This window comes from Pleurodeles waltl, chromosome 3_2 (assembly GCF_031143425.1).
Source record: "Pleurodeles waltl isolate 20211129_DDA chromosome 3_2, aPleWal1.hap1.20221129, whole genome shotgun sequence".
Lineage (NCBI taxonomy): Eukaryota > Metazoa > Chordata > Amphibia > Caudata > Salamandridae > Pleurodeles > Pleurodeles waltl.
In genome coordinates, this window is record NC_090441.1 from 99,807,828 (window position 1) to 99,829,240 (window position 21,413).

Below are 21,413 nucleotides of genomic sequence, written 5' to 3' on the forward strand. Positions count from 1 at the left end.
ACTCTGCACCAGGGGGCGTTGCATGGGTGGAGCGTGGGTGCCCCCACGCTTTCACCCATGGATTCCGAAGCATTCCCAGATTTACCAATACTGGTAGGCCTGAGAATGTGTCAGAATATCTTCAATTCTCCTCCTTTTTTCCCCTTTCTACGTGTGCTGCGTTCTGCATCACATGTAAAACGAGGGAAAAGCCTCAAAGAATTGTTCTTGTGCAAGAAGGTGACCCTTCCTGCACAAAAACAATGCTGCCTGCAAGGGTGCCTCCACTGGCCCGAGCCAGAGGTTTGTGAACAAGCGCAGGCAGAGAGCAGGAATGCGCCATATCTATCTTGATAGATAGAGGGCGCATTCCTGCCCTTTCACGCAGCGCAGCAATTTGTTTTGCTGTGTTGCACTGCATGAAAGAATGATGAATCTGCCCCACAATGTCCCAGGACTTAGGACCAATCCACCAGTTTATTGAAGATATGTTGCAGCCTGCAGATCTGTTTTGCAGGCAGGCCGGTGAGTACTGCATTGGAATGGGAAAAGCATTGCTCCAGGCTAAGGATAGATTTACCCAGGCCTGTCTTTTTCTGTAGATGAATAACTCCTTGCGTATCATAGGCAAAGAATTGAAATCCTAATTCATGATGATGGATAGGCAAAAGGTCTTGGGAACTGGTTGAAGTGCAGGAGCAAGAGAGAGGAACACTCAGGTATTCCACTTGTGAGCAAACAAGAGAGTGAAAATAAAACAACTATGTGGGCCCTTTGGATTCTCCAGGATGTGATAATGCACATGTCATTAGAGAGACAAACGTGTGATTTCAAACCAGGCTTCCGCTCTATCATTGTGTATGTCATAGCTCCTGCTAGAACCCAAGGAATGTAAGTGCAGAACCAAACTAGTAAAGAAGCGTGGACTCCTTGCAATTTGCAATAGCCTGGTTCCAATCCTCAGACAACAGCAGGAACATTTTGGGTACCAGAGAGAGTTGAAGACTGTCCTGTTCTGCCAAGTATTGCCTTATGCACCTTCCTCAGATTGACTACTAAATACGTCCGTAAATCAGTGGACCCCTGGGGCGAACCCTAAGCACAGCACTCATTTTTGAACTGAGGATATCTTTCTGCCACTGTTTCCCAATTGTGTTGCAATCTCCTGCTGATGTCCTCTCACACCAGCATTTCAGGAAATTTGACTTCACCTGCTGATAGTAACTTCAGGCAGTACTGATGCAAACACCACCTGCTAATTCAGATGTATATTGTTTCTGGAAAATAATGCAAGGTCCCATGATCACTAGTTCAGGAAGCTCTGATGCGCCAGTTTTCTTGCATCGCCCATGCCCCACCTAAAGACACCATGGGTGCACCGTATTTACAATATGGCGCACCATGGCAGTCGTTAGGCTAATAGTGTCAACATTTTTGATGCTATTGTGGCGCTGTGCTGCACTAGCGTAAAAAATGTTGACGCAAGTGCAGCAAAGTGCATGGAGGCCCATTGATTTCAATGGGGGTGTCATTTTAACGCCTGCTCTTGTGGATTTCACTGCGCCATTTTTCCTGCCTCCATGCACAGGATAGCCCCCCTTTGCAAATTACGCTAATGTGGCGCAAGGAGGCGCTAGGGGCTTGTCCCTTAATGTGTTTGTCAGTTGCTTTCAAACAGGAAATGGCTTTTGCACCTATGCCCATGCCATGCAGCCAGGCCATTGCAGGGTTTCTAACAGCGCAACCTCAGCTGGCTCTGCCATGACAACCACTTTGCCAGCAGCCCTTCTGCCACTCTCCCTTAATAAACTAGCAATGCTGAGATGTGTCCATCAATTATCCCTATATCAAGATTTTTGCCATTACCCCAGTGATAGAGATCACCTTGTTGAATGTGCTTATCAAATGCTCAGCTTTGCATTTGCTGGTGGCCACCGGAGCATGTTAAAGATATTTTATGTTCCAAAAGATGTAAGGTACTGGTCAAATTCCCAGCCCTGGACCGATTGCCATCCTGGAAGTCCTTCCAAAGCCAGTGGGCAGTTAGTATTTCTCCAGTTTATTTTTATCCTAGTTCACTTTATTTTCGTTTTTTTGTTGTGTTGCAGAGCATCATAAGGCAGCTCTGGAGCACTTGACATCAAGAGATGCAAAGGTGGGAGCTAGAGCAAGGATGACTGGCGAAATAATCAAAAGATCATAAGAAATAGTAAAGAATCTAGCTATCCTGAATAGTTCAAAGACTGCCATGTTGGAGGTGTCAGTCTGACAGGCAATGGGCTAGCGGAACAGTCTGCCACGGTCTCCTGGAAGCACAAACAGACCGGTGGAGTCCATGTTTCCGCCAGACCTATTAGGAGATTGAACACCGCCAATGTGACTGTGGCTGTCCAACCACCACATATCAGGAGGTGGAAACAGACAATATAAAGGGAGACACTCACCTCCGGACAGCCATACACATCCAGATCCGTCATGGAGCCATCTCTAAACGTCATGCCCCTGTTCGCCGAAAGACAACAAAATCAACACCGACATGGACGACAGCAACCATAAGTACACACACACCTACCTGAATGACTGATATTCCACACAAAAAATTGTACTGCTAGCAAACACACCAAAGGGGTGGGGGACACCATGGGCAGCATCTACACCTAACATCCGACACACACACTCACATACACCAACACGGTCACCCACACATTCACAACACGCACACTTCAGCCAGCACACAGACACACTGCACGCCAAAACTACACATGTACACTCGGCTATACAGCACAGGCTCAGGGACACAGAAGGCCACACAACATTCACACACACACAGCAACAACAACACAACTACTGCACATATAAAAATGCATTCCACACATTCACACCCAACACTGGCCAGGGACTGGCCACACATACAACTCACATATACATCCATGTGCCATGGCACACACCCAACACCACCATCAAACGACCCTGCAATCGACACACACATCACAAACACACAAAGCACAATGGAATCACAATGCCATGCACAATACACACAGAGACAAATATGCTAAAGACACAAAGCGCACCACCACAACAATACCTGCACAGCTCGGATGAGAGCATCAGGGCCATACATGGAAGGAGGCTGCACTGGGACACGTATCACGTTGAACAAGGCCACAAACAACATGCATACAGGATTTGGCCCACTTGGATCCCAGGGACAGGTAAAATACCAATACAAATAGTCATGCACAGTCACACAATGGGGAAGGGCAAGTCAACAAAGCACACACAACTTACACTCCATGGGACATACCCCTACACCAACCAGCTGCGAGGGACACCCACGTAAATGGACACATGCACACTCAAATGCAAAGCAAACTAGCACAACTCAACACACTCAGGGCCGTATTTATACTTTTTGGCGCACAACTGCGCCAACGCAGTTGTGCGTCAAAAAATGTAACGCCAGCTAACGCCATTCCAAAGCGCCATGCGGGCGCCTTATTTATGGAATGACGTTAGCCGCGGGGAGCTGCATGGTGTGCATAAAAAAAAATGACTTACACCAGGCAGCGCCGGCGTAGGGGAAAATGGAGCTTGGGCGCCAAAAAATGGGGCAAGTCAGGCTGAGGCAAAATTTTCGCCTCAACCCGATTTGCGCCATTTTTTTTTACTCCCAACCCCATTTAAATGACTCCTGTCTTAGCAAAGACAGGAGTCATGCCCCCTTGCCCAATGGCCATGCCCAGGGGACTTATGTCCCCTGGGCATGGCCATTGGGCATAGTGGCATGTAGGGGGGCACAAATCAGGCCCCCCTATGCCACAAAAAAAAAAAAAAAAAATTACTTACCTGAACTTACCTTAAGTTCCCTGTTATGGGTCCCTCCATCCTTGGGCGTCCTCCTGGGGTGGGCAAGGGTGGCAGGGGCTGTCCCTGGGGGCATGGGAGGGCACCTCTGGGCTCCTTCCGAGCCCACAGGTCCCTTAACGCCTGCCCTGACCAGGCGTTAAAAAATGACGCTAAAGCGGCTGGACGTCATTTTTTTTGACCCGCCCACTCCCGGGCGTCATTTTTGCCCGGGAGTGTAAATACGGCGCACATGCCTCGGAGTCATTTTTTAGATGGGAACGCCTACCTTGCATATCATTAACGCAAGGAAGGTGTCCACGCTAAAAAATGACGCAAACTCCTAGATCTTTGGCGCTAGACGGGTCTAACGCCAAAGTATAAATATGGAGTTAGTTTTGCGTCGGATTCGCGTAAAAAAAAACTAGTATAAATATGCCCCTCAATGTCTGCACTGACAAAACTCAAGAACACACACACCACATGTATACAATAGCCATATCAGGGGGACAAGTCCTACACCATACATGCCCACATTGCACAACACAAGAAGAAACACATACCACAACAAACACAACACAATGTCATGACACCAGCATTCAATCTACATACATACATACATACACATACCCATCACGCAACACACACCCTTTGGTTGGGGGACAACAGCACTGCACAAAAACTCACATACAGAAAACAGCAAGCAGCCCAAGCACACACAACTACTGGCCCACAACCAATGTCACTCAGGAACAGAAAGCTAGGGAAGGAAATGCAGGACAAAGGTGCATCCAACAAGCCAACAACTGGTTGGCTTTATTATATATACATGTTTTGGAAGTAAATTCCAAGGCCATAGGCCAGTCCACGTTTTTAGGGCCAAAAGGCACAGTTTCGGGCCTCTACTGACTGCCATGTAACTTCCAAAGTTAGGGGCATCAAGGGGGCAGGCAAGCACCTCAGGGATTATCTGGGGCAGGGATGTGGGTTTGGGCTTTGGAGGGGGGATCCTTCTTGGGAGGGGTGGGCTACTTCTTGGCAGGGGAGGCCTTAGAGGTGGACGGGATGGTCTTTGGGAAGAAAACGGTCCTTTTGGGGTTGGTACAGGGGGGTGAACAGGCGTAGGGTCAAGGCCACAAAGGAAAACTTTCTTAGACACATGGGGACGCTCATCAGAAGGGGGTTGGGATTTGGAGGTTGAGGAAGTGGTTGTCTGACGTGTAGGTGTGGATGTCTTGGGTGCGTGTTTGTGGGTGGTGTGCTTGTGTGTGGTGGGTGTCTGTTGGGTGGGTGAGTGAGGGCATTTATGTGTTTTGGGGTGAGTGGGGTAGCAGTGCGGAGGATACCACAGTGGGTGGGTGACTTGGGGTGGTGACTGCTGGTATGGTGGATGCGCTGCATGTAGGTGTGTCTGTAGTGTCTGAGGATGTGGTGACTGAGGTGGATGTCTGAAGGTCTGCTGGGGTGGTGTCTGCGGTTCCACCTCTTCCTGATGTGAGTAGCTGCCTACGGAATTCACTCTGTCGACTATCCTTTGCCACATTTTCATTTTCCTAGCGATAGTAGTTTGCTGGACTTGGGCTCCAATCAGTTGTGGCTCTACTCTAACTATTACATCCACCATGACTCATAACTCGCCATCCTTGAAACTTGGATTTTTCTTTGGTGACATGGTGGTAGAAAACTAGAAAAATGATATGATGGTTAGGTGCTGTGTAATGAGGAGGTGAAGGGGAGTTAATGGAATGTAGAGGTACAAAATGTGTGGTGGGGGTGTGAGATATGTGCTTAGTGCAAGTTGGAGGGGTACCTAATCTATGGTTGGTGAAGTTTTTGGACAGTGTTCTGGCTTGTGTTTGGCATAGAGATGCAAAGGATTGTGGTGTGTGAATGGGTGTGTTTTATAGTGCAGTTTGTAGGTGTGTCGGGTGCATGGATGTGTGTCAGCTGTGTTGTTTTCAAATGCATCCAATGTGGTGTTGTGTATTACTGGGGTGACCGCCGACTGCTGCGGTTCGCACCGCCATTGGAGGATCGCCATGACAATTTTCGACTTGTATTATGTTCGGTGGTTGGTTGACAGGCTGGCTGTGCTGGTGGTCGGACCGCATATTCCCCCCCTCCAGAGTCCTGGTGGGGGTCAGGTTTTTGGCTGGCTTATGACAGGCCTGCCTGGGTAACTCGTAATACGGAGGTCATACGGAGGTAACTCGTAATACGGAGGTCTTGGGTGCGTGTTTGTGGGTGGTGTGCTTGTGTGTGGTGGGTGTCTGTTGGGTGGGTGAGTGAGGGCATTTATGTGTTTTGGGCTGAGGGGGGTAGCAGTGTGGGGATACCATGGTGGGTGGGTGTCTTGGGGTGGTGACTGCAGGTATGGTGGATGCGCTGCATGTAGGTGTGTCTGTAGTGTCTGAGGATGTGGTGACTGGGGTGGATGTCTGAAGGTCTTCTAGGGTGGTGTTTGCGGTTCCACCTCTTCCTGATGTGAGTAGCTGCCTACGGAATTCACTCTGTCAACTATCCTTTGCCACATTTTCATTTTCCTAGCGATAGTAGTTTGCTGGACTTGGGCTCCAATCAGTTGTGGCTCTACTCTAACTATTTCATTCATCATGACTCAAAACTCACCATCTGTGAAACAGGGATTTTTCTTTGGTGACATGGTGGTAGAAAACTAGAAAAATGATATGATGGTTAGGTGCTGTGTAATGAGGAGGTGACAGGGAGTTAATGGAATGTAGAGGTACAAAATGTGTGGTGGGGGTGTGAGATATGTGCTTAGTGCAAGTTGGAGGGGTACCTAATCTATGGTTGGTGAAGTTTTTGGACAGTGTTCTGGCTTGTGTTTGCCATAGAGATGCAAAGGATTGTGGTGTGTGAAGGGGTGTGTTTTATAGTGTGGTTTGTAGGTGTGTCGGGTGCATGGATGTGTGTCAGCTGTGTTGTTTTCAAATGCATCCAATGTGGTGTTGTGTATTAATGTAGTAACCGTCGACTGCCGCGGTTCACATCACCATTGAAGGATCGCCATGGCAAGACCGTCATCACAATTTTCGATTTGTAATATGTTCGGTGGTTGGTTGACAGGCTGGCAGTGCTGGTGGTCGGACTGCTTATTCCCCCCCTCCAGAGTCCTGGTGGGGTCAGATTTTTGGCTGGCTTATGACAGGCCTACCTGGGTAACTCATAATACAGAGGTCTAGAACACCACCAACATGGTGGTCTTTTGGCAGCCGGTACGATGGCAGTATAGCGGTCCGACCGCCAAACTCGTAATGAGGCCCTTAATCTCAATACCCTTGGAATGCATGAAGCACAGTCTTAGTGCTTCACTTGAGATTAAGTATATATAGTACCAGCTTCTGACAGGTAGGGTAAAAAAATGAAAGACTCAAAACTTAGGTAGGCATTCCTTGTGAGAAGGGTAGTCTAGTCATTGGCCTGAACAAAGAGGTGAGTTTTCACGCACTTTTTGAATAAAAGGAAGTCGTTTTCAAGTCTTACTTGGACTGGTATGGCGTTCCAAAGTGATCAGTTTTGGACTTCTAAAGACCTTCCACAAGTCTGCATGATTGAATGATGGGATGGTTCAGGTTTACTGATCGAAGGATTGCATTACAAGAACGGAGGCTTCCATTATGCATTAATCTTTTAATTGCCACTCGTGCTCCACCTTAATAGAATCTTCAAACAAAACAATTCCAAATTAGTATCAGAACACCGCAGTACACAAATAGTCCCTTCACAGGACTTTCCTCCTCTTTTAAATAATGCTCCTGATGAGATAAATATTACTTTCATAGTTATCTTAAACTCATTTTAAATGTAATGAGGAATTAAGTATTGAGTTAAAGGTGGTTTTGTTTTGTTTCAATCTGCCTTCTAAGAGCATAGAAGATAGATTATATTTATGAAAATTAATGGTAATTTTAATGTAGCTGTTTTAGGTTAAAATAGAAGCAAATCTAACTAAAGTTGTAGTTAGGGTCATACAAGTGCCCACCATTATAGCACGTTCAGTTTTAGAAACATAGCGGCAATTCTATGTCAGGACCGGAGGCGAGGATTATGCAGAATCTTTCTTCACTTTTAATGACAGCAGGTTCAAAGTTAACAAGAAAAAAACTACAACTCCCATGAGACCCACTCCCATGGCAACCAATGTCCAATCACACTGCCGTCCGACCGAATGTATAAATATCCCAATGCTGTGACGTTCTTCCTCTTTCTTCACTGCTCTCTGTCAGATAAGTGCCCCTTCTCTGTCTCAGAGTTGTTGAGCTAAGAACTGTTTGTTTTAAAACGATTTTGTATTATCATAACACTGTTGTTATCATCGCGCGTGTGTGTTGTTGTCTTTGTTGCTACGGCAACATCAACGCGCGGTTAGGCTTTTCAGCCCGAGCGCGATCAAAAAATAATCTAGGTCGGGTCCACCAGAGGGCGCTCTTTCGCGCGCTCAGATGCTCCCGAGCGTTTTTCCTTAGCGTTTTGAGTCGCGTTTGCGCTCGCACGCTTCAGATTAACACGTTGGGGTTTAAAGCGAGTCCCTGCTCACTTTAAACCCTTCCAACCCCCGCGGACACCGCGTGTCGGTGGTTTTTTCTGGTGGGCCGTCTACTTGAACGGGCGTTTCGCTCGTGACGACCCGAACTCTCTGTCACCGCAGGAGCGCGGGGGGACTGCCCGACAAGATTTAAAGGGCATTTCTTTTCCTGCAAATTCCCTACCATGTCCCTCAACGAGCGCGACGTTTTCCCCACCCTGTCCCCGGGAGAGGGCTCATCCCAGAGGGCCTTGGCTCCTGAGATGGACCTCCTGCTGTCGCAGGCTATTCATAGGGCTCTAGGGCCCTTGCAAGACAGCGTGGCCAGGTTATCGGACCACGTGTTTAGGGGAACAGGGATGGGGCTGACGGGGACTGACCTACAGGGAGAGGCAGTCCCCAAGAAACCTTGCAAGCGTGTCGCGGGGCACCTGGAAGGATTCGGTCGTCTGACTGAATCCTTCCGTAAGAGTGCGCGCACGCTACAGCAACCACCCTGCCGGGAGGGGTCGGAGCCCGGCGAGACCGGTGAAGTGATTCACAATAGATCGGACCCGGCCCAGGGGTCCCCCAAGCGGGTCGCGAGGGACACGGATGGGGACTCTTCCTCTGAAGAGGATCAGGAAGCGGGCGTCCTTGGTGCCCGTCTTCTAACTTATCAGACCCGCCTGAGACTGAGGACTCGGAGGCGGAAATGTTCCATCCTGAGGACTTATACCATCCCCGCTCTTCGGAGTGGCACCCGGATAAGAGGGTGGCAGACTATGTGACCAGCAAAATTCGCCAGCCCCTGGAGAAGGAAGTTCGGGCTAGATTGCGGGCGGAATGCCCACGCCCGACTCTTCCGGATCGAGTGGCGGCTACCCCCGATCTGGATCCCAAGCTGTGTACTTTCTTCGGAAAGTACGTCAAGGACCCGAAGAAGGGTATCGATCGTTCCTGGAGGGGATGCCAGGATAAGTTACTGGATGTCCTGGGTCCCCTCACGCAGATCATACAGCTCGCCGAACGGGCTAAGCGGTCCAATTCTCCACTACCCACAGATATCGTGGCGGGGTGGGCCCAGAGGGCGGTCTGCTTGTTGGGGAACGCAAATTGCGCTCTCTCTGCGGAGAGGAGAAGATCATTACTTATTAAAATAGACCCTAAGCTACGAGAACTCTCCAACTCAGAGGCAGGGGCGGTGGCCCAAGGGAACTTGTTTGGAGATCCTTTCCTGAAGGAGCTGAGCAAGTTCGTAGCAACCTTCTCGGCGCTCGATAAGGCGCAGAGCTCAATTAAGAAAATCTTTCCTGGAAAGGTTTTCGGCGGGGCCGGACGAGGCAGGGGTCGCTCCTCCGGCCGTGCTTTCCAGCAAGGCCCCTCGCCCTACCCACCGCGAAACAACGGATGGAGGGATGGCCGTCAGGGTACCTTCTTCCCCAACCGGGGTAGAGGGAAATCCAGGAGATTCGCCCGTGGTGGAGCTAACGCCCCCGGAGGCGTTAACGGTGAGTGTTACCCTTTTTTCCCCTCGCGCTCTGGGAGGGCGGCTATGCTTCTTCGCCCACAAGTGGGCCTCCTTGACGTCAGATGCTTGGGTGCTGCAGACGGTCACGGGGTTCCACATAGAATTTTTGGGGACTCCAGTTCAGGACTCTCTTCCACGGCCCTTGGTTTTCTCGGACGCGGAAGCAGCTTTGATAGAAGCAGAAGTTCAGGAGCTCCTTCAGAAGGAAGCTATTCACCCGTCGACGATCCACCCCAGGGGTTTTGTGAGCAATCTGTTCCTTGTAGAAAAGAAGGACAAAGGGTTTCGTCCCGTTATCAATCTCAAGTCCTTCAACGAATGGGTGGTGTACCGCCACTTCAAAATGGAGGGCATTCACATGCTCAGGGATCTCTTACTGCTTGGGGATTGGATGGTACGGTTGGATCTCAAGGATGCCTACCTTACGGTCCCCATCTTTCCTCCTCATCGCCGGTTCCTGCAGTTCATCTGGAGGGGTCAGGCATTCGAGTTTGCTTCCCTGCCATTCGGCCTGTCGTCGGCCCCGTGGTGCTTCACGAAGCTACTCAAGCCAGTCGTAGAATACCTGCGGGCTCGGGGGATTCGCTTGATTATTTACCTCGACGACATCCTCTTGATGGATCAGTCGCGCTCGCAGCTCGTATCCAATGTGAGCATAACTATTCAACTTCTACAGGATCTGGGCTTTGTGATCAACTCACAGAAGTCGGAACTGCTTCCTTCGCAGTCGATGACCTTTCTGGGGTTTCTCATCGATTCCCAGGCAGCCTCCCTCAGTCTCCCGGGCCCGAAGGTCAAGAAGATCAAGAAGGAGCTGTCCACGGTCTTGAGACGGGACAGGATCTCCCTGAGGCAACTGGCCAGGGTGGTGGGGCTCCTCTCCTCCTCGATCCAGGCCATCTTCCCGGGCCCTCTTCATTACAGGGCCCTGCAACGCCTCAAGGCCCATCATCTACAGAGGGGTCTTTCGTATTCGGAGCTGATAGCTTTGTCCCAGGAGGCGCGGACGGAGATCCAATGGTGGCTAGACCACATGGAAGCGTGGAACGGCAAAGCAATATTCGGGGCCGCCCCCGATCTGATCATAGAGTCGGACGCCAGTCGTTTCGGCTGGGGAGCTCGTTGTGGGGACATCTCCTTCGGGGGCCGCTGGACCCAGCAAGAGCTCGATCTCCACATCAATTGTCTGGAACTCCTTGCGGGTTCGTTTGCGATCAGATCCCTGACGCGGGACAAGGTTTCTTGCTGCGTGCTGCTAAGGATGGACAACGTCTCGGCGGTACAGTATATCAACCGCTTGGGGGGGACCCGCTCGAGGGCCCTAGCGGAGTTGGCAAAAGATTTTTGGCATTTTTGCCTCCAGCGTCAGATCTCGGTCACAGCGGAGTATCTTCCGGGGTCCCAGAACATCCTGGCGGACCGGAACTCCAGGTACCTGGAGGATCCCAGCGATTGGCGTCTGGACAGAGCGGTGTTCCTAGCTCTGTTGGAGCGATGGGGTCCTTGTACAGTGGACCTCTTTGCGTCCAGGTGGAACACTCAACTTCCTCGCTATTTCAGCTGGCGCCCGGATCCGGGGGCGAGCGCAGTCAATGCTTTCCTTCAGAACTGGGGCCGAGATCAGAACTATGCGTTCCCCCCCTTCCTTCTGATTCCGAGAGTAACAGCTCAGGTTCGTCGCCAGGGGGCGACAGTCATTCTGATCACACCGCTCTGGCGGTCTTAAGTGTGGTTCCCAGCGCTTCTGGAACTATCCTGCGATCTTCCCATTCGGCTTCTGGTTCGTCCGAACATACTGTCGAATCCAGAGGGGCAATTCCACCCGTTAGCTCTTCAAGGCCATCTCTCTCTAATGGCCTGGCGGATTTCAGGGAACGCTGGGCAGACCACAGACTTTCACGAGAAGCTGAGGATTTCATCAGACAAGCATGGGTCCCTAGTACTTGCAAGAGGTACAGATCAGCCTGGAACGGCTGGGCTCGTTGGTGTCTGGCAAGGCACTTCGATCCCTTGGGGGCCCAGATTACCAATATCTTGAATTTTCTGGCTGGCCTAGCGGCTTCGGGCCAATCCTATTGCTCAGTAAATTCCTTTCGTTCTGCGATTTCAGCAGGACACCCTCTGATTGATGATCGTCCCGTAGGGGAACACCCGTGGGTGTGCAAGCTATTGAAGGGCATCCGCATGGCTAAGCCGCCGGAGCACAAGTATACCTCCCTGTGGGATGTTGATCAGGTTTTACGATTCTTGATCGCATGGCCGGATAATCAATACCTGTCACGTAAACAGTTATCGGCCAAACTGGCGATCTTGCTCTGTCTCATCTCATGCAAACGGGTCTCTGATGTCAGGGCTCTAGACGTATCCGCTAGAGTTTTTTCACCGGAGGGGGTTACTTTCACGATTTCACGGCGTACAAAGTCTAGTACCAGGTCAGTAACCTATCCTGTTTTTGAGCATACACCAAAGCTATGTGTGGTTAGATGCTTAAGGAGATATGAAGAGGTGACGGCGGAACTTCGGCCGTCGGGGGAGAGGCAATTGCTCATTTCCATCAAGAAACCTTTCAGGGCGGTCTCCTCCCCTTCTATCGCCAGGTGGGTCCGGTGGATTCTGTCGGAATCGGGCGTTAATGTCCAGCTATTTGGAGCTCACTCCACCCGAGGTGCCATGGCTTCTAAGGCTATCCAGGTAGGCGGTAGGTTGGAGGACATTATGAATGCGGCCGATTGGTCCTCCGAGTCGACTTTTAAAAAGTTCTATTTTAAACCTATTCATGAAGCCGCTTCGTTGGTGGTGAGTAAGCTTTGAACATGCATAATCCTCGCCTCCGGTCCTGACATAGAATGAGAAATTTCCTAGCTAGCGTGAAGGAAAGTTTCAATTCTATTAAGGACACGGAGGCGAGGATTATCCCGCCCGCCACGGTGGCCATGGCGCCCGCCCCGGAGCGAATTTATCCATTGAGAGGTGGTATATTCATTTTTCCTTATGTATATTCAAGTTGCGATGTCATGTATTTTACCTAATTTGGTATTATGAGCTTTGTTTGCTATATCAGTCAGGGGACTACGAGTTCGTTTGTATGATCTGTTGACTCTGCGGATTCGATTGCTTACCTATTACTATTTACTTTGTTCTTAGGAGTGACTCCTGCGACTACATAGTGACGGTCCACGTCAGTTCGCAGTGAAGACGAGGAAGAACGTCACGGCATTGGGATATTTATACATTCGGTCGGACGGCAGTGTGATTGGACATTGGTTGCCATGGGAGTGGGTCTCATGGGAGTTGTAGTTTTTTTCTTGTTAACTTTGAACCTGCTGTCATTAAAAGTGAAGAAAGATTCTGCATAATCCTCGCCTCCGTGTCCTTAATAGAATTGAAACTTTCCTTCACGCTAGCTAGGAAATTTCTCAATCTTGTGCTTACCATTCTTAGTGGAGTTTTTTTTTCTCGCGCTCACAATTTAAATTCATTAGTGGCGGAGATGATCTCACTGAAGAAAAGAAGCGTAGCGCGAGGTCGGCATGCCCACACTGTGTGCACGTGCCTTTGAGCTCCTGTTCAGTATGAGAACAGAAGCGTGGCATGAGGTCAGTGTATGCTGCTTTGTTTATACGTGCTTTTGTGTTTTTTAGTCATAGTGTGTAGGTACCGTTTGTTTTTTTCAACCGCACACTCTGACTGCATATTTTGGAAAGGCAATTGGCTGCGAGATCTCGTGAGATCGCGGCAGCCATATTTAATTGGACCTTTATACATAGTACAATATACAAGGTGGAATTTATGATTTATGCTGTTGAAGTAACAGTACATAAACAATTGTTCTTCTGAGGCAAATATGGGTGTTATGAAGCAGTAGTTGTTAACAAGTTATTTATTTAAGAAGGAATTTTTACTGTGTTGTTTATAGTTAGTCTTAGTATTTAGTGGAGTTAGTGTAGAATGTGAAGTAGCATTTTAGGTTTATAGTGAGTTGTTAATATGGAAGCAGAACAGGGTTATAGTCTTGAGAACTCAGGGGCTAAAATGAATGAAGAAATTATCAAGAAGCTCATTCAACAAGAAACAAGAGCACAGGTTAAAGATACCTTGGATGGCATTCTTAAAGAGGAAAAGAGGAAAAAGATGGAATCTTAGGAGGCATATTTTTTGCTGTAGGAGGACAATGAATTGTGAAAGAAAGGTGGTAAAAGATTGAGAGAAACAAAGCACTTGGAAAAAGTGAAGTAAATAAAAGACAGAGAGATAGTTTAAAACCCATAAAAAAGAAAGGTGTCCTTAACAGCACACAGAGGAAAGGTGTCCTATGCGGCAGAGGGAGAAAGAATGTCCTTAGTGACACAAATAAAGATGAATTGAATAATTAAGATGAAATGTCCTTTTCTGATATAAATTATCATTTGGATGAATATATCTTTGACATAACTCAGGATGATGATTTTTAACATAGAATGTGAGGATTTTGAGGGTTCATCCTAAAAAAAATGTTTTAAGGAATCCTCTAGAAGAGATATGTTATCCCTTTAATATAAGACATCCTCCTAGTGGTGACTGGTGGCCAATGGAACATGTTAGAAAGTTTATTAAAAACGACTGAGTAAGCCCCTGGAAAAAGGAGTGAGAATATTGAAGGCGGAATGTTCAAGGCCAGTTATTGATGATAAAGTGTGTGTAACATCTAATTTAGATCCTGAAATAATCCGTTTTTTATTTAGGATGGGTAGAGATCCACGGAAAGGATTGGCACATTCTCTTAAATAATGTCAGGACAAACTTTTAGACGTTTCAGGGCCATTGGCTAGAATTTTTGGCATGGCAGAGGAAGCATATATTAAGGAAGGTGAGGTGGACTTGGAGTTATATGAGGATGGTGCCAAAGATCTTATTGGGCAATGCTAATGTCGGAATAATGACTGAACGAAGGAAAGCTGTTCTAATTGAAATTAGTCCTAAGCTAGGTGACATGGCAGACAAGAGATTCTAGCGAAGATGCCACAGGTTTATTGTTTGGTGAAGGTTTAGTTAAAAGTTTAGGAAAATATGTATCTAGCTTCACTGCTTCAGACAAGTTTCAAGTAAACATGAGGAAGGTCTTCACAGAGGTGTTTTTGGAAGGGCCATTACCGGTAATGGAATGCAAAGATCCCAATACAACAGTCAGTACAAGGGGTATGGTAGAGGTTATCAGTCTTCAACAGGTTTCTATTCAAATAAAGGCAGAGGTGGTTGCACTGGACAAGCAAGAGGATCAAGGCGAGGACATAATTTCCAAGGAACCCAAGGTGAGTACGGAGACTATAACTGGTTCTTTCCAAAAAAAAAAAGTTGGAGGATGGTAAAAAACTTTTGTAGACGCAGGGGAAAATATAACAAAAGATCCTTGGGTCTTAGAAACAGTTCAAGGTTTCGAAATAGACTTTGTGGATTATCCTTGGCAGGTGAGAGAACAGAGAGTGATTTGTATGGCAGAAGAACAAATGTCAATAGTAGATGCAGAAGTAGAAATTATGTTGCAGAATGGTGCAATTAAACATGTAGGAGAATGCATGGAAGGTTCATAAGCAAAATATTTTTGGTACAAAAAAGAACAAAGGATGGAGACCAATAATAAATCAGAGGTAGTTGAACACATTTTGGACATACAGACATCTCAAAATGGAGGGAATCCATTGTTGAGAGATATGCTATTAAAGAACGTTTGGCTAGTGAAGTGGGATTTGAAGGATGCTTACTTCACTATTCCAATGGGAGAGGACAGTCAGAGATTTCTGCAGTTCCTTCGGAGCAAAAGGCTATTTCAGTTCCTGTGTCTTCGTTTTGGATTGTCCTCAGCCCCATGGTGCTCCACGAAGTTGATGAGAGTAGTGATGGCTTAATTGAGGGACAGAGAAACAAGGTTTATAATATATCTAGATGACATTTTGATTATGTCCCAAGATGAAGAACAATTGAGGAAAGAGTTGAATATGGTGAAAGAGTTATTGGAAAATCTGGATTTGATTATAAATTTAGAGAAGTCGAATTCCAGAAGATGGAATTTTTAGGGTTCAAAGTAGAACCTGTAAAACTTCCAGAAAGAAAAATTAAGATCATTCAGAAGGAAATGTTGCATGTGTTAAAGACGGATGTTCTTTCTTTGAGAGACTTACCATGAATGATAGGTTTGTTGTCTTCATCCATTTCCAGGACCATTACATTATTGTGAGTTGCAGAGAATAAAGAGAGAGGAGTTAAGCAGAGGTTTGTGGTATGGAGACAAAGGGGGTCCTTACACTTTTTTGGCGGTTGGAAAACTCCGCCCGCCAAACTCCCGAGTCGGTGCCCGCCACCTACGCTGCGAACCCCCCGCCAGAGCTATTATGGGTTTCCCACTAGGTCAGCGGGAAACAGGCTACAGCATTGTCTCCGGCTCGTAATCAAGCTGGTGCCAATGCTGTAGCCAGCTGGGTGCACCAGCACCCAGTGAACATTGTGAGGGTGTTGGCCAGACGGGCTCCTGCACTGCCCATGCCAAGTGCATGGGAAGTGCAGGGCCCATTGTGGCCCCCGCACCTGTTCTCCACCAGCCTTTTCATGGCGGTGTTACTGCCATGAAACTGCTGGCGGAGAACAAGGTCGTAATCCCCAGGGAAGCGCTGCCCTGGTGGATTAGGACCTCCACCACCTGCCTTGGATCCTGGCGGTCTAACCTCTCTTCTTCCCTTTCTACTTATATGTACAAAAAATTATCATTATTTTTTTTAAACAAGGGAAGTGGCGGGAGGGATAATATTAGACTCTGTGTCTTTAATAAAATCTAGATTCTCTGTTCATTACACTTGGAGAATCGCTATTCTCAATGGCTCAAAGGGAGCAAACATTTCAGAAAGATATCCTTATGAGTGGCCATGATGGGTCAAGTTACTGAAATTAGATCTTTTACTTAGACCCAAAGGCATGATCTCAGCACTGGTGTGATACGGTCATGGCATTTCAGACCCTGCAAGAAACAGGCAACATGCTTCTGGACTCTGGGGTTTTGAGGGTGGCCGTTTTAGTAGACCTGTGTAGATACCACTTGAATAATTGAGAAGAGACATTACCACTGACAATACTGATGAGGTTTGTTGAGAGGTGAAGGAGATGTAGAATTCCTCTTGACATCAGTAAGTGGCAGAAAGTTGATCTGGAGACAGCTTTTTCTTGGGAGTGAATAATAGGTGTAGGAAGTTGGCTCTGTATGCACTAGTTCAAAGTGAGGAATAGTATGCACAGAGTCCAAGGGTTCCCCTTAGAGGTAAGATAGTGGCAAAAAGAGATAATACTAATGCTCTATTTTGTGGTAGTGTGGTCGAGCAGTAGGCTTATCCAAGGAGTAGTGTTAAGCATTTGTTGTACATACACATAGACAATAAATGAGGTACACACACTCAGAGACAAATCCAGCCAATAGGTTTTTGTATAGAAAAATATCTTTTCTTAGTTTATTTTAAGAACCACAGGTTCAAATTCTACATGTAATATCTCATTCGAAAGGTATTGCAGGTAAGTACTTTAGGAACTTCAAATCATCAAAATTGCATGTATACTTTTCAAGTTATTCACAAATAGCTGTTTTAAAAGTGGACACAGTGCAATTTTCACAGTTCCTAGGGGAGGTAAGTATTTGTTAGGTTAACCAGGTAAGTAAGACACTTACAGGGCTTAGTTCTTGGTCCAAGGTAGCCCACCGTTGGGGGTTCAGAGCAACCCCAAAGTCACCACACCAGCAGCTCAGGGCCGGTCAGGTGCAGAGTTCAAAGTGGTGCCCAAAACACATAGGCTAGAATGGAGAGAAGGGGGTGCCCCGGTTCCGGTCTGCTTGCAGGTAAGTACCCGCGTCTTCGGAGGGCAGACCAGGGGGGTTTTGTAGGGCACCGGGGGGGACACAAGCCCACACAGAAATTTCACCCTCAGCAGCGCGGGGGCGGCCGGGTGCAGTGTAAAAACAAGCGTCGGGTTCGCAATGTTAGTCTCTGAGAGATCTCGGGATCTCTTCAGCGCTGCAGGCAGGCAAGGGGGGGGTTCCTCGGGGAAACCTCCACTTGGGCAAGGGAGAGGGACTCCTGGGGGTCACTTCTCCAGTGAAAGTCCGGTCCTTCAGGTCCTGGGGGCTGCGGGTGCAGGGTCTCTCCCAGGCGTCGGGACTTAGGATTCAAAGAGTCGCGGTCAGGGGAAGCCTCGGGATTCCCTCTGCAGGCGGCGCTGTGGGGGCTCAGGGGGGACAGGTTTTGGTACTCACAGTATCAGAGTAGTCCTGGGGTCCCTCCTGAGGTGTTGGATCTCCACCAGCCGAGTCGGGGTCGCCGGGTGCAGTGTTGCAAGTCTCACGCTTCTTGCGGGGAGCTTGCAGGGTTCTTTCAAGGCTGCTGGAAACAAAGTTGCAGCCTTTCTTGGAGCAGGTCCGCTGTCCTCGGGAGTTTCTTGTCTTTTCGAAGCAGGGGCAGTCCTTAGAGGATGTCGAGGTCGCTGGTCCCTTTGGAAGGCGTCGCTGGAGCAGGATCTTTGGAAGGCAGGAGACAGGCCGGTGAGTTTCTGGAGCCAAGGCAGTTGTCGTCTTCTGGTCTTCCTCTGCAGGGGTTTTTCAGCTAGGCAGTCCTTCTTCTTGTAGTTGCAGGAATCTAATTTTCTAGGGTTCAGGGTAGCCCTTAAATACTAAATTTAAGGGCGTGTTTAGGTCTGGGGGGTTAGTAGCCAATGGCTACTAGCCCTGAGGGTGGGTACACCCTCTTTGTGCCTCCTCCCAAGGGGAGGGGGTCACAATCCTAACCCTATTGGGGGAATCCTCCATCTGCAAGATGGAGGATTTCTAAAAGTCAGAGTCACCTCAGCTCAGGACACCTTAGGGGCTGTCCTGACTGGCCAGTGACTCCTCCTTGTTTTTCTCATTATCTTCTCCGGCCTTGCCGCCAAAAGTGGGGCCTGGCCGGAGGGGGCGGGCAACTCCACTAGCTGGAGTGTCCTGCTGGGTTGGCACAAAGGAGGTGAGCCTTTGAGGCTCACCGCCAGGTGTGACAATTCCTGCCTGGGGGAGGTGTTATCATCTCCACCCAGTGCAGGCTTTGTTACTGGCCTCAGAGTGACAAAGGCACTCTCCCCATGGGGCCAGCAACATGTCTCGGTTTGTGGCAGGCTGCTAAAACTAGTCAGCCTACACAGATAGTCGGTTAAGTTTCAGGGGGCACCTCTAAGGTGCCCTCTGGGGTGTATTTTACAATAAAATGTACACTGGCATCAGTGTGCATTTATTGTGCTGAGAAGTTTGATACCAAACTTCCCAGTTTTCAGTGTAGCCATTATGGTGCTGTGGAGTTCGTGTTTGACAGACTCCCAGACCATATACTCTTATGGCTACCCTGCACTTACAATGTCTAAGGTTTTGTTTAGACACTGTAGGGGTACCATGCTCATGCACTGGTACCCTCACCTATGGTATAGTGCACCCTGCCTTAGGGCTGTAAGGCCTGCTAGAGGGGTGTCTTACCTATACTGCATAGGCAGTGAGAGGCTGGCATGGCACCCTGAGGGGAGTGCCATGTCGACTTACTCGTTTTGTCCTCACTAGCACACACAAGCTGGTAAGCAGTGTGTCTGTGCTGAGTGAGAGGTCTCCAGGGTGGCATAAGACATGCTGCAGCCCTTAGAGACCTTCCTTGGCATCAGGGCCCTTGGTACTAGAAGTACCAGTTACAAGGGACTTATCTGGATGCCAGGGTCTGCCAATTGTGGATACAAAAGTACAGGTTAGGGAAAGAACACTGGTGCTGGGGCCTGGTTAGCAGGCCTCAGCACACTTTCAATTGTAAACATAGCATCAGCAAAGGCAAAAAGTCAGGGGGCAACCATGCCAAGGAGGCATTTCCTTACACAACCCCCCCCCCCAAACGAAAGAGGATGAGACTAACCTTTCCCAAGAGAGTCTTCATTTTCTAAGTGGAAGAACCTGGAAAGGCCATCTGCATTGGCATGGGCAGTCCCAGGTCTGTGTTCCACTATAAAGTCCATTCCCTGTAGGGAGATGGACCACCTCAACAGTTTAGGATTTTCACCTTTCATTTGCATCAGCCATTTGAGAGGTCTGTGGTCAGTTTGAACTAGGAAGTGAGTCCCAAAGAGGTATGGTCTCAGCTTCTTCAGGGACCAAACCACAGCAAAGGCCTCCCTCTCAATGGCACTCCAACGCTGCTCCCTGGGGAGTAACCTCCTGCTAATGAAAGCAACAGGCTGGTCAAGGCCATCATCATTTGTTTGGGACAAAACTGCCCCTATCCCATGTTCAGAGGCATCAGTCTGCACAATGAACTGCTTAGAATAATCTGGAGCTTTTAGAACTGGTGCTGAGCACATTGCTTGTTTCAGGGTGTCAAAGGCCTGTTGGCATTCCACAGTCCAGTTCACTTTCTTGGGCATTTTCTTGGAGGTGAGTTCAGTGAGGGCTGTCACAATGGATCCATATCCCTTCACAAACCTCCTGTAATACCCAGTCAAGCCAAGGAATGCCCTGACTTGAGTCTGGGTTTTTGGAGCTACCCAGTCCAGAATAGTCTGGATCTTGGGTTGGAGTGGCTGAACTTGGCCTCCACCTACAAGGTGGCCCAAGTAAACCACAGTTCCCTGCCCTATCTGGCATTTGGATGCCTTGATAGAGAGGCCTGCAGATTGCAGAGCCTTCAAAACCTTCTTCAGGTGGACCAGGTGATCCTGCCAGGTGGAGCTAAAGACAGCAATATCATCAAGATAAGCTGTGCTAAAGGACTCCAAGCCAGCAAGGACTTGATTCACCAACCTTTGGAAGGTGGCAGGGGCATTCTTTAAACCAAAGGGCATAACAGTAAACTGATAATGCCCATCAGGTGTGGAGAATGCTGTTTTCTCTTTTGCTCCAGGTGCCATTTTTATTTGCCAGTACCCTGCTGTCAAGTCAAAGGTACTTAAGAATTTGGCAGCACCTAATTTATCTATGAGCTCATCAGCTCTTGGAATTGGATGAGCATCTGTCTTGGTGACAGAATTGAGCCCTCTATAGTCCACACAAAACCTCATCTCTTTCTTTCCATCTTTGGTGTGAGGTTTGGGGACTAAGACCACTGGGCTAGCCCAGGGGCTGTCAGAGCGCTCAATTACTCCCAATTCCAGCATCTTGTGGACTTCCACCTTGATGCTTTCCTTAACATGGTCAGACTGTCTAAAGATTTTGTTCTTGACAGGCATGCTGTCTCCTGTGTCCACATCATGGGTACACAGGTGTGTCTGACCAGGGGTTAAGGAGAAGAGTTCAGGAAACTGTTGTAGGACTCTCCTACAATCAGCTTGCTGTTGGCCAGAGAGGGTGTCTGAGTAGATCACTCCATCTACTGTGCCATCTTTTGGGTCTGATGACAGAAGATCAGGGAGAGGTTCACTCTCTGCCTCCTGATCCTCATCTGTTACCATCAACAGATTGACATCAGCCCTGTCATGGAAGAGCTTAAGGTGGTTCACATGGATCACCCTCTTGGGGCTCCTGCTTGT